Below are 14943 nucleotides of genomic sequence, written 5' to 3'. Positions count from 1 at the left end.
GCAGCGGTTCACTGGCCGGCACCATGAGTACGATGTTCGCGAACACCGCGTTAGTAGTCTTCATCTCTATTTGTACTGCTCTGCTTGCTGAGGGTAAGGACTGCGAATGGCTTTGGGCTACTGCCTTGTAGTGTACAAGGGGAAAAGGGGAGTAGCTTGGGCGAGCGCACACAACTCCCGGGCTTCTTTTCACGCACGGACCACTCGCATGCTTGTTTACCTTTCACTTTTGCGCAGCATAGCCCTGCCACTTTCACGTCCGCACGGCCATTGCTTGTACTTTCTAAACCCCCAACTCATCTGTTCCGCTGATATTGTACTTCCGGAGCAGTGATTCACCGGCCGGCACCATGAGTACAATGTTTGCGGACAACATGTTAACAGTTTTCATCTCCATTTGTACTGCTCTGCATGCTGAGGGTAAGGACGGCGAATGGCTTTGGGCTACTGCCTTGTAGCGTACGAGGGGAAAAAGGGAGTAGCTTGGGTTTGAGCATTGAGTGTCAAGTGGACGAAGGGCTGTAGAGATTAGGTGAAGCGATATTTGCCCTATCATATAGATCAATACCAGGACTAGTGCGCCCACTATTGTCGAGGTTTTTCCTGTTTGGACTCCACTCGCTGACGATTTATGTTCTGTAACCGCTTAATAGATGCATCGTAATTTTGCACAGGCACACAACCTATACGGTGTACGGAACTTGTATGGGCCTGGTAGCAACAGTGACTTGCTCATGCTTACATGTTTGTACTGTAACATTTACTAGTCTTGTTTATTTTCATTTTCATAGATGTTTTTCCTATAGAAAAAATGTCCTATGTTGTAATGTCAATCAACATCTGTTTTGTTATTGTTGCATGTAGATACACTTCGTTCTTCACCCCAGCCTAGGAGCTTGGGGTTTTTGCTACAAGATAAGGCTAATAAATAGCATTTTGAAATTGTATTGTCAAACCAGTGACCCACTCATTAGCTGACTGGTTCAGTTGTTCAAAATTGTATTCGCATAGGTCACCCCTTTTTTTTTGTTATTTACATAGTGGTCCTCGGCTAAAGGATCATGCTTGTTTTTTCTCCTTTAATCGCCACTGTAAGTACTCTTTCGCCACTTTAAGTACTCTTTTGCTTAAACCATAAAAGAAACGCATATAATTTCATAGTGGATATTACCCGTTTTGATTTTGATAAACTGTGCACACTGTATTTAATTGCGACCTTCCCCCTATCTTAGGTAGTAAGGACTGCTTTCCTACAGCTGTCACTGGTTCCAGGAGACATCATGGGTCTATGTTTAGCATTATATTTCCAATATCCTGTGTCTTGCTCCAGTTGAAAAGGTAGGCATTTTCAACTCTGATACTGCTCGACGAGCTCTACATATACCAGGAGCAGGTAAAAAGTCTCATCTAGTCCATCACTGAGGCAATCAGTGGAGATCTAGGTTTGGGCATAATGTGAAATTGGAAGCCTTAAAATAATAGCTTATTAACCACATTCCATGTTGCCAACATGACTATAACAAAAATGTATTAAAACATTAAGAGGTAACATGTTAAATGGCCATATTAAGAGTGTGAGACCAACTAGAATTAAAACAAGCATTGGCATAGCCACTGGAGGTCGGAGTGCCCCAGGGCTCTGTTCTGAGCCCCACTCTTTTCAACATCTTCCTGAGCCCGCTGGCGGCACTTGCGGAGTCTTTTGGGGCCCAGATCGTCTCATACGCCGACGATACCCAGCTCCTCTTCACTTGTGGGAAGGGGTCTGAGTTTGACGGTGAGAGCATCCAAGAGTGCCTTGAGGCGGTTTTTAAATGGTTCCAGCTAAACGGCCTCAAATGCAACTCGGATAAATCTGAGGTGCTCTTTTTCGGTTGTCGATCTGATCCGAGCTGGCGGGATTGGTGGCCTGTATCTATGTTCCCTCCTTCAGCTGCATCTTTAATAGCCAAGAACCTTGGCGTCAAAATCGACAACGGCCTGACGCTGAAGTCCCAGATTCTTGGCATCACAGGAACATGTTTTGGCCTCCTCAAGATGCTCCGTAAATTTCTCGCGCTACTCCCGTTGGCGCATAGAAAGATTACGGTGCAGGTCCTTATTGGGTCACGACTTGATTACGCCAATGTCCTGTATTTGGGCCTGCCGGAGTATCTTCTCCAACGTCTGCAGGTGGTCCAGAACTCGGCCGCGCGGGCCATTTTTGGCCTACACGGTCGAGCTAGAACATCGAACCTCTTGCATTCTCTTCATTGGCTGCCTATCCGGAAACAGATAGTTTTTAAAGCCCTTACTCTGGCTCACAAGGCTTTGCATGCTTCCGGGGCTAAATATATTCAAAAACGGTTGGCGATTTATCATTCTGCCAGATCGTTGAGGTCTGAGTCGCAGGCGTTGGCTGCGGTCCCAGTCATAAGAAGAGCGCGGATTGGGGGCCGGTCCTTCAAGTACCTGGCGCCTCGGCTCTGGAATACTTCGCCTATTGCCCTTCGCAGGAATGCCGATTTGTTTGCTTTTAGAAAGGGCCTGAAATCCTGGTTATTTGATCAATAGGCCATATCTCTTTCTCGCCTGCCCCTTTGTTTCTGTTATAGGTCATAAAGCGCCGGGACACTCTCCGGAGTAGCCGAGCGTTATACAAAACACCATTAACATTAACATTAACATTAACATTAACATAGCCAATAGGTCTCTCCTTAAGGACCTTATTAGTGCTTATCCATGCAACAATTGATGTTGTTGCACAAAGAATATTGTGCTGCATAACTAAATACTTATAAGGTCCCAAAAGCGAGACCTATTGGCTATGCCAATGCTTTTTATGTCTGGCATTTGAGGCAGCTTTAGCTGTTTTGCATGACAATTTTCAGTTTTTTTTAAATTCACACACTAATATACATACTGTCAGAAACCTGCCTTTTGTGCATGGTCACCTTTTGCTAGACTCTATATTTTTGCTCACTTGAAAACTCTCTGCACTTTACCCCTGCTAACCAGAGGTAGAGTGCCTGTGCCCCCCTTTAAAAATGGTTTATTACTTATTCCTAATTGGCACATTTAACTTGCTTGTAAGGCACTACTATATGGTGCTAAAGTGCACCCAGGGCCTAGAAGTAAACTGCCATTTGTAAACTGTCTTGGAGGCCTGGCGGGGGGGGGGGGGGTTTCGACAAAGAAAGGTGGTGTGAGCACCCCGCACCTTCAGGCCGCTTCACCCTGCATAGTATCGCAAGCGATAAACTAACACAGAGCCTTGAACAACGTGAAGCAATTACCGGAGCTCTTGGCCTAAGACGACGCAAGGTTAACCACTGCTCCTAGCTAGAACATACCCACGCCAGTCGCAACTTTCACAGCGAAGAAAACCAGGGAATACACAAGCAACACTCTGTTGCAGACCGGGTGAATTCATTGTATCCAGATATTATCATGGCTAAAGCCAGGGCAAAGAAAGACCGATTGGTGAAAAACATGTTATTGAAGCATAATCGAACAATGATGGCCAGGGGAACTAGCTATCACACAATCTCGTGTAGTCAGGTATTTTCAAAAGCACACAAAACACTTACAATTGCCTGCCTCAAATTATGGCTTGCCACCATAAAACCACAAATAATTGAACAAGAAAAAAGCTCTGAGAGGCAACATAAACTCTGAAGTGTTGAAAGCACAAATGCTGGATGTATACACATGAGTGGAGAGGAAATCTTTGAATATTGATCTTTTATTTAAAATATTATACTGTACAGCCAATAAAGCCAACACGTTTCACCCATGGCGGGCATCTTCAGGGCTGCAATATATATAAATGCAACATGCATTACATAAAAATGACTATCAACAAACATGTATTAAATACAAAGAATGTGACAAAACAAATCAATAACAGACAGGCAACACATCTTATTAAAGAGACAATCAGAAAAACAACATTACATAATCAATAAAGATAGCTAAAAACTGATGAGATTTGTTCAGGCTGCACAATCCAGTACTCAAGTAAGAAGGAAAAAAGAATATACCACAGTCACATAAAGATAGCAAAAGTGCAAATTGTTATTAAAAAAACAAAAAAAGGCAATATTACCTGTTGACTGTAGTTCATCATGGCCCATTATATCCAATGCAACATAACCCTCCACTTACCATCCAAGAGGAAAAGAGCTCCTATGGAAAGTTTTTTCAGTTTTGGTATAAATAGTTAGAAAAGAGAACCACAAGCTGGAAAAAAAGAAAGTATAAACAAAATAGAGAGCAACAGATCAGAATAAATTCAGCCATGACATAGGCATAAAAACTCATAGCTTGCAAGGATGAAGGACTGAATCATCCAATGTCCTAGTAATATTGGTTATAATATAATAGCCTCACAGCTTGTGGTTCTCTTTTCTCACTATTTATACCAAAACCGAAAACACTTTCCATAGGAGCTCTTCTCCTTTTGGATTCCCACTCCAGAGAATGCAACAGTAGGGAAAGTGTTGGATAGCAGGTATATAAAATTACTATTCCCACTCCAGGGAGTGCAACAGTAAGGAAAGTGTTGGATAGCAGGTGGGTAAAAGAAATTCCACTCCAGCGAGTGCAACAGTAGGGAAAGTGTTGGATTACTATTCCCACTCCACCAAGTGTAACAGTAGGCAAAGTGTTGGATAGCAGAGGGGAATAATTTAGTATTCCCACTCCTGCAAAATAATTAACATTAATTAACAAATAATACATTTTTCAAAAATAATTTATTTCCCACTATATTCTCCTATGAACGTCACCACCAATATTGTAAAATATTGCACAACTAACATAATTATTTAACAATTAATTAACTAATAACAATTAACAAGCAAAAACAATTAGAAATACATTAGTTCACACAATTAACACTATAAAATTACTTTAAATAAATATTACATATACAAAAATAATAAAAAATGTATTACAATTAAATTACTTCCCACACTACTCCCCTATCAACCCACAACAAACTTATAAAAAAATTACACAATTAACATATTTATCAATTATTAAATATTAATTAATATCCAATTAATAAGTAATAATAAAAAATTAATACAATTAACACATCAATTAATTAATAAAAATATTAATTCATACATTATAATTTAATTACTTCCCACCCTACTCCCCTATAAAACCACTACCTGCCCCTCAAAACATTACACAATTAACATATTTACCAATTAATTATTAGTTATTAATAACCAATTAAGAATTAATTAATAACAAATTAATTAACACAATTAACAATATTTATTATTAAATAAAAAACTATTAATTAATACAATTATTAATCAATTAATTACAATTAATTTACTTCCCACCCTATTGCCCTATAAACCCACAACCCGCTACGGAACTTAAACACAATATTTATTAAAAGATATATATATATAATATTAAATATATTATAATTAAATTACTTCCCACCCTATTCCCCTATAAACCCTCAACCCGCTACAGAACTAAAATATGCAAAAAAATAACATAAAATTAATTACTTGTAAAAAATTCAAACATACATTACAAAAATAAGCAATCTTTTTAACACATATCTATACTACTATTATAAAGAGAGAACAGAAACCTTTTGGCAAGGTAAACTCGGGAACCACAGCGCCAATCCACACACCCAATACATTGTTGTAATCCTCAGGGTGTGTAGATGGACATAGGCTGCATAAAATAAAATTAAAACGTACATTAAAAAATTTTACTTTAAAAACAAAGTAGTCCCCTAAAAGTAGCGCCGGCCGCGACGTATCGCTGGCCGCGACCTAGCGATGTCCGCAACGTGCGTGATGACGACAGGCGGGGAGGAGCGGTGACGAGCAGCGAGGAGTGGCGGTGAAGTCCGGAGCGCGGGGAAGAGCGGCGGCTCAGGTAAGGCAAAGGCAAAGGCAAGGCGGGAGGCGGGAGGCGGAGGCGGAGGCGGGAGGGAGGCAGGAGGCGGTCTGGGCAATGTCGGGGCGGGCTTGGGCCAGGGCGGGAGTGCACCCAAGCCTGAAATGTTGCCCCCAGCCCTCTTTTGCCCCGGGCAACGCTGCCGCAAACCAGAAATGCTGCCCCCAGCCCCCTTCTGCCCCAGGCAAGGCCTTGGCGGGCTGCTAGTACTAACATAAAACACTGGGAAAAAATCTATATTATTAACAACGATATTTTGATTAACAATATTACTAAAATCGATATTAATGCATTCGATATTTCTTACCTGCATTTCGATATTCTGGTCAACGATATTCTTGATGGTCGATATTCTGTAATATCGATATTTAAACATCGATATAATGGTACATTGTTATTTAAAGATCGATATTATGTCTGCATACCCCTTGCACACAGCACAAACAAAGATACCTGACAACAGGCTTGCCCATGCCTCTGTCACGCTACATAGTTTGGAGCCAAACCCAAGGGAAGTAAAAGAAATAACCAGAACCGGTTTTGGAGGTAAGCCAGGAAATTAACCCACACAAAGGCTGGGACCAGGTATAAAAGTGGACCTTCAGAACCACTCTTCAGAATACTACCGGACCTGTGGAAGATTCAGCAGAAGGACTGCTGCTCTACGAGAAGGACTGGCCTGCTGCTGGAAGGACTGCCTTGCTGTCTGAGAAAAGAATATTGGACTTGCTTGCCTTGATCCTAGACTACCCATTGTGACTCCAAGGGTGAGTTGGCTAACCTGTGTGAGCTATGGGCACACAGCAGCTTCGGGTGATCTCCCTGCAACTGCCCATCTGGCCAGCACCAATGAAACCTGCCAGGACCTGCCTGAGCCTTGCTGCTGGCCTCAGCTAGAGTGAGTCCTGCTCCACAAGTGGTGCCCCCCCAGGTTCTGACCCTTTGGTTGGCATCAGTAAGAGCTCCTCATGAAGTAAAAGGTGAAAATGTTGAAATGTAAGCTCTTTGCAACATCAAATGAGATAATTAATGCCAAAACTCTGCCGAAAGCCTCCTCCTCGTAGCCTCATTCAAGGCAAACAGAACTACTCCTGCCGACTTGAGATGATAACTCTTCAGCAGGTCAAACCCTGTCCCTATATCCAACCTGCGTTCCATGCATGTCGGCCTGAACTGGTGACTTTAGCCTGGGCTAGTGTGACTAGATAAACGTGAGTGGCGTTTTCTGCTTCTTGGCGCTATTTTCAATAAAAACTTTAAAATTCAATACCTCAGGTTCTACTGATTGGATTTTTACTCTATGTTTCTACATTTTTACTTGTGTTGTGGTTTCACCTTATTACTGTTTATGTGCTGGATAAATACTTTACCCATTGACTGTAAATTAAGGCTGACTGCTTTTGTGGCAAGCTACCAAAGGGTTAAGCACAGGTTAATTTAGTGACTTTCGTTGCACACTCTGACAAGGACTGTGGTTGTGGCTTGAGCGGGGCTTTCACCCCTCTCAACCAATAACCCAATTTCTTACAAGGTGGTTGGTGTTCTCCTACAATAGTGGTGTTTAAAACCCAAACAAGTGTGTAAAGCGGGAGGCATACTGAAAGCCACTAACATCCCTGTTGAGCCTTGTGTGGCCAGTACAAGGCTAATTCTCTATGCTTGCCACAGAGAGCACAACTATCATAAATGTCTCTTTACAACAAAGAAACGTCCTCCAGAACCATAAAGCACACCATAATCACTCCATTGCTGAAGAAACCATTGGGGGACCCGGTAGAACCAACGAATTACAGATCCATCTCTAACATTCCTTTGTTACCAAGATCATCGGAATAGAGATTGCATTGCAGATGCAAGAACTCATAGAATAGAATCTTACTTGATTCTTCATGACAGACTATCTGGTGTCACACCAAGTACCAGATAGGAAATAGCAGTTGCTGACAGCAGGAAAGACCTGCTATTCACTGTGGGAGTGGATTGGTAAGAAATGGTAATGCCCCTTGACCTGCTCACAGCATGTGGCACAGTGGGTCACAAAACACTGTTGGAGTAGCTAGGGATTACTGCAAAGGCGCTCTATACATGTCAAAGAACACAGTTAGAAACAGATCTGTGATTCTGCCTCTGACCTTCTGCATATCTAGGATTGTCAATTTTGTACATGCATTAGCAGGTTTCTGTCTATTGGTTCTCGAACCAGGAATACTCCTACCCACTGGCAAGGACTGACTGTCCATTAATATGAAGGTACTTTTCTGTGCACAGACTTATTCTTCTCATGTTTGTGTATAGTCAGTCAAAAAGGTCTCTTGCTTTGTGCGTGTACCACTTATTATAGGTGTTATTTTAATACATACAAAAGAGAAAGATTCCAAAACATTGGTGAAAATTGACCGTTAAGAGGTGACACTTGTACTTTGCACAACATTTTGATGGCATGGCATTGTGAGCGCTTAGGAAGTGGTTACCATTTGTCACCTGATAGATCCTTCTTTATGACTGAGAGGAAAAAGGGAGTCGACATTCAAATGAACAATTTAAAGTTTGTGTGACCCATTTGACCACACAATAAGGACCACAAATTGCCAACCAAAGTTAAGTGGGTTTAGTACAAGTTAATAATCATTCCAGTAAATGCATAACACCCCTTTCTCTAGCTATGAAATCAAAAAAGTGTGCCTGCAAAGGAAAAGAACATGCAGAGCAAGCACATATATTTTTCATGTTAAGAAATAGGACTAGTTGTGCTACCTTAACTAAACTTCTATAATGTGCACCTTGGTTGCATGATTAAATGTGCACGTACAAGTTCAAAATAAATACAACAAGACTAGATACAAACGTAGATGAATGAGTTCATGGTTACATATGCAATGCACTTTCAATGAATGCAATACAACTTGAAACATTACTTTCACATATGTCACAACTACGTTTTCAAGATTAAACTAAACATTCATATGCACACTTTTATAAGACTCTAGTTTTCTACAATAAATACACTTTAGGAGTACATTTGAATGCTTCACTCTATGTTAATAAAGTTAAGGCGCACACAGTATATAGTGCTTAGAGCATGTAAATATTGCGCTTCTGTGATGTGTAGGGGTTAAGACTAAATTGAGCTGATCCAGCATCGATGCCAATTATTAAACATTCTTTTGCAAAACCAGTATTCATTTTGGAATGCTGCATTTATTTTTGAAAATAGAGAATTCTTATAGCTTGCAATGGATACATTCTTCCTATATTGAGCACATTAATTGAAGAATGTGGAAGTTTGTGTCATATTTTGCATTGCAAGTACAACAAAAGATATTGCAAATAGACAATCAGGACATACTGTTACTTTTTTTTCAATCTTGCTTATTCACTTTGTTCTGATTTATGGGGTTAAACTTGGCTGGCCTTAACATTTACTAACAAAGACAAAATTGGATGAATTCAACCTCTACAACCATTAGAGTTTGTTTTATGTGAAAGGGGATTTCCTTTGTAGACTGAATCTTTGAAGAAAGTCTGTAAAAAATTCCTCCGAGTGCCTTTGTTCATTTAAAGCTCTTTCAATTCCTCAGAGAGGATATCGTCAGCTGACCCCCTTCAACCTCGCTGACCAGCCCAATAAATTCGAGAAAGCCAAAGAGTCTTCAAAAGAAAGGCTTTTTAAACAAAAAAGGTCCTCGGGGGCAGGGAACTGCGTTTTGAGCGCGAGAAGGCGCCCGAGGCAGAGCAGAAGATCCAATATCTTCATCTCCATTAATTATCTATTTAGTAATCTGCCCCCATTTTAAGGGCCGTGCTCCTGGAGCTGGACACTTTCCAATGCCTGCAGTCATGTTCATTGTTCCCTAAGTGGCAACAAACCCACCCTTTGTGGGACAGGAGTATTAACCTGGGTAAACTATGTAACTTAGGGGCCGATTAGGATGGCGGACGGACTTGCGTCCGTCCGCCACCCCTGAGTAGGAGGGACCGTCCGCATGGGCAGCGGCGGTCCCTCCATGGCAATTAGGATGTGACCGCCACCCTGGCGGTCACATCCTGTATGTTTTACATTGCGGCGGGTGCTGCTTGAAGCAGCACCCGCTGCAATGTAAAAAACGAAAGCTGTGCATTTGCATGCACAAAGCGGCAGGCACCGCACGGTGCCTGCCGCTTCGTGCACGCAAAGGCAGGGGGGTACCATAGGTACCCCCCATGTGCACCCCCCACGCAACCTTCACCCAGGGGGCCCGCAACGGGCCCCCAAAGTGATTGTCCGTATGCTTTTCCACGGCGGAAAAGCCGCCGCGGAAAAGCATTACTTTCCCTACATCCTAATATGGCTGGCGGTGTCTGATAGACACCGCCTGCCATGTTAGTGCTTTTCCGCCGTGGTCGCCTTCCGACCGCGGCGGAAAAGCGGCGGACAGATTGTGAGACCCACCAGCCATCCTGATTTGGCGGTGGGTCTTGCAGGCCTCCTCGGCGGATTTCCCGCATACTCCGGGCCGGCGGTGGCTTCCGCCGGCCCGGAGTATGCGGAAAATCCGCCATCATAATGACCCCCTTAGTTTGGAGGAAAACAATTAGCTCATTGTTGTGTTTACCGTTCCCAGTATCCGTAGGGGTATGTAAAGTGGCTTGCTTGTAGTCATTAATGCGTGGGAAAACTATTAAGGTTTTAAATGAGAGGTGTACCCTTACATTTGAAATGCTTCGACTCAGCAGTTTTAGTCTGTTTGCTATTTTGATCGCAAACTGCATCCTGCTTAGTGTACCGGTGTGGGAACAAAATTTGCATATCTTTTAAAAAAGATAAAACTGCAGAAAATAAAACTGTATGGAAACGTCATTCTAGAGCCGGCTTGCACAAACTTTGTTGGACATGGTAATTTCTATTACTTTTTTCTTTTTTTAGTATTTGCTAATTTGCATCGAGGCAAGGTTTGCCATCCATCAAGTTGTATATTTTTAAGTGCTATTTTTCTTTGTTTTATATTTTTGTAGTGGTTAGTGCTGTAAGAACTGACAACATAAGTGCACGAATTTTACTGTTGAAAAAATAGCACAGGCTACCACAAGAAGAAATGAAAAAACAAAGCACATCAATGGCAAAAATGCAGTGGGAACTAAATAGCACAGGAGTGAAAATGAGGGAAAACACACGGGCAGCCGGCTCCTTTTGTAAAGAGTAGTAGTGCAACAATTGCACGGATTGTGTTAATTCAGTTAATACGCTGCTTTATAACTCAGGTCTGTGGCAACCGCTTAAAATAGATTACAGAAACAACAAAGACATATTTTAAGTGGAGTTTGGTACAATTAGTTATCACATAGGCACAGAAGCAAGAATGTAAACCGCATGAGAGGAGAAGCAGGATGCTCCTAGGAGAGAATTTTAAGATGTGCATTTTGCATGATGCACTGTGCGGACATATGAATTTAGTATGTGCACACAAAGCTCTCTAAGGCCAGCTGCTGAATTTTAAGTGCCATTCCAGTACGGGTCATTGAGTCCTGGTTTAGTGAAAGAGACATTTTATGTAAATCTGCATTATTGATAATATGCATTATTTCACAATATTTAATGCACATCTAGTACTGTTGCATATTTAATAAGCACAGTAAAATTTCAGGTACAAATCATATGGTGATGCAGCAGGGAACAGGGGAACAGAAAAGAGAAGATGGAGAATTGCAATTAGATATTCATTACTCTGGTTTATCTGCTATCAAATGTATCTCCCTACATTCTTAATTGCTCCATTAAGCCATTTATATGAGCAACCACTATTTCCAGAAGTGGGGCTGTTTTTTAAACGAGCTATATTTCTGTGATGTACTGTAAAATGGCTTCAAAATGAATGATCAAACTTTTACTAAGAATACTTTACAAAAAGAAGTCTTTTTTTTTAAAGAATTTTTTTTGACATTTTAAGTTTTCACTCGGAAACAAAAAATCGAAGGCAACATGTTTATGCATAGGTAGCATGTTTCTCATCTCAATATCAGATTCATTCCACATAGCCTTCCAGAGCCTGCCTTTCTTAAAAGCAAAGGGACAGATTTACAAGCCCCTTGCGCCACTTTTACGTCACTTTTAACATGGGGAAAGTGACGCAAAAGTGGCGCATGGGGCTTGTAAATCTGCCCCCAAGTGACTCAATTTCACCTTTCGCTCTTATTCAGGTGCATTCTCCTTGAAAACCATACTTTTATTACAAAATTCGGCAGTTCACAGGGAACCCTTCAAATCCAATCCCCAGTCCTGGGATCTGTAGAGTACAATAACTCTGAGATAATGGACGCAGGAGACTGAGAGAGGGTTATATTAAATTTAACGCATGGTCCAATTTTTCAACCTTGGAATTTGAAATATTGCTTTAGAATGGGAAACAGCCATTACAACGTGGCTGTTTGCCCGCATACCATTACATCGCAAGCGTTACCACGCATGCGTTGTAACCAGTGCTTAATTTGTGCCGGTGCTTTCCGGTGCTTAGGGCCGGGTCTACGCATCTGAAGCAAGCAGCATTATTCACATGGTATGATGTTGATTACATAATTGATTACTGTCCTCAGTGCTGAGTAGTGTTGTTCACGAATCTTGAATGCTCCTGAGTCCCGGTGAAGAAGAGTGTTATAAACTTGCGCAGTACTGGTGTTGCGGCGCGGCAAAGAGCCTGAGACAAGATTCAGCCGAGAAGATTCATTTCAGATATTATGATGCCATTCAGGCATTGGCAGGCCCTTAGTTCAGTGTGGCCGGTGGGCGGGACACAGTGATTGTGCTGGATTTGGTTCTTAGGGGTAGGGGCTGTGCAGGCAGCGTGAACAGATTTTATTCACATTGCCACGCCCGTGCCCTGGCACGCGCGCACCCCACAATGAGTGATCAGCGGCAGCCCAATGACGTTTAGGGCAGATCAGGCTGTCAGTAGCACAAGAAAGGGAAAGCGCCACTAACCTCTTCGTAGTAGCCAGCGGGGACGATGGCTTTGTAGAGGAGCAAAAAGTCAATGCCAGCGTCTAAGAAGGGTGTCTTCACCGTAGACAACCCGTGGGAAGTGACGTTCAGATAGAAATACGCCTCGTACGTGGTGTGCTTTTTTTTTTTAACGTTCCGAGGTGTATTTCTATCTGAACGCCACTTCCCACAGGTTGTCTACGGTCAAGACACCCTTCTTAGACGCTGGCATTGACTTTTTGCAGGACCACGCCTGGGAATATTTACTGGCGTTTTGGGTCAAATTATACCGTTTTGTTTGCCGGAATCAAGATTCACCGTTTGTGATTTGGATACAATTGCCTTTCCAGTGAAGGGATAGCATTATAACAAGTGTTAAGTTATTGGATACACTTGAGAATACCATTAACTGGTGGCCACCCTCATCCATGGGGCGCTGTCTGCCTGCAGTATAGGCTCAGTCCCCCTACCCCGTCCTGAGGAAGACCCGTAGCTGAGGTGCTGACCCACCCTTCACAGCGCCAGGGTCGAAATGTCGGCGCCCCCCCTTTTCCTTGATTCCTGTACCCCATCCCCTGCCCTTTGAAAGACTATAACCAAAACGTATGATTTATATACTTGGGACAGGCTTAATACTAAGGGAACAGAACCTTAGCTCTTTTAGAACCTTTAGATTATACTTTTTACTTATTTTTTCTTTCTTCTCACTTGAGCACAACAACTTTTGCACTTTCTACTGCACCTGGCAGAACTCCCCCAACTTTCTTGGGATTCTTTTGCAAATATGTATATATGATTACAAATAAATTGCGAATTTATTTTGCTATCAAACTTAGTGTGGTATAATCTGTTTGGGTATTTAGGATAGTACTGATATCGCATTTAGTTTATGTGTTTTCGGTTTCCTTTTCAGGATTAAGTCCTAAATTAAGTAGAAATGAATATCTCAATGAAATGTGATATATAAACTGTGTCCAGGACCACCTTGTTGTTTATACCATACGATACCCAGGTCCTTTGACTCTGTCTGGGTCCTACCCCATTTTTCTTAATAGTCCACCACATAACCAAGTACTACTAGCAGTATTATAGTAAATAGGGCAGGCTAGCAGTAGCCATAAGCACACCGTCATTACTTTCCGCCCGTCCCCAGCCTGTGGCGGAGCTTGGGCCGCCTAATGAGCCTCTTGGTGTGTGGCAACGCACCGGCCACCAGCAGCAGCGTCAGTGTTAAATTTGGATTTTCATGCACTGGCCTCGTACACACACATTATTTGCTTTTCTCATAATTTATTACATTTCTTGGGAGAGGCTGAGGAAAAGGCCTCCTAAACTTGCAGTGCAGATTGGGTGGCCGTGGCTACGTTGGTGAGGAATTGGTTCTTTGAAGTTCGCAGGGGTAGGCAGGGATGACTGACTTCCTCGGTCTCAGTTCAGATCATCAGAGAAGACGTTATGTTTTGAATAATGTGTGTTATTCTTCAAAGACAATCAACATAAGTTAACCTCATGGCTGCTATTGATATTCCTCTCCTGTGCTGGACAATAATAGGAATGGGTGTGGTCATGACGAGCTGAGCACACGAGCACCGTGCATCATGACGAGCTGAGCTCGTCATGAGCACGGAAGGGGTTAAATCAGAGATTCGTCTTTTTGGGCATATTTCTATGCAAGGGCATCAGCGATTTCTATGTGAACAAATACATTCCTTTTGACCATTTCTATCGAAAGAACAGCAGAAGGAAGCTGCGAGAGAGGAAACAAGCACCAGTATGCCAGACGTGGACAGATCAATTATATTGTATCCACCTAGTATCTTACGCTCCAGCCCGATCCTATTTCACCAACCTGGCAATGCCACAAACAGGGGTCAGGGACAGGCACAAAATGGGCTACGAAAGGCAAAAACTCTCCTAGTAAAGCAGCAATTCAAAAGGATATTTTTCAAAACTGGAGAGCTTTTTATTAGCTTTTTGCCTTTTTGCTACAGCATTTTTATTTTTTGTCAGAGGCATGCATTATGCTTTCAGAGTCACACAGCTACTCAGCTTTACCGCTCACTGCATTTTTA

Source organism: Lissotriton helveticus, chromosome 4_1 (assembly GCF_964261635.1).
Source record: "Lissotriton helveticus chromosome 4_1, aLisHel1.1, whole genome shotgun sequence".
Taxonomy (NCBI): domain Eukaryota; kingdom Metazoa; phylum Chordata; class Amphibia; order Caudata; family Salamandridae; genus Lissotriton; species Lissotriton helveticus.
This window is presented reverse-complemented; position numbering follows the sequence as displayed.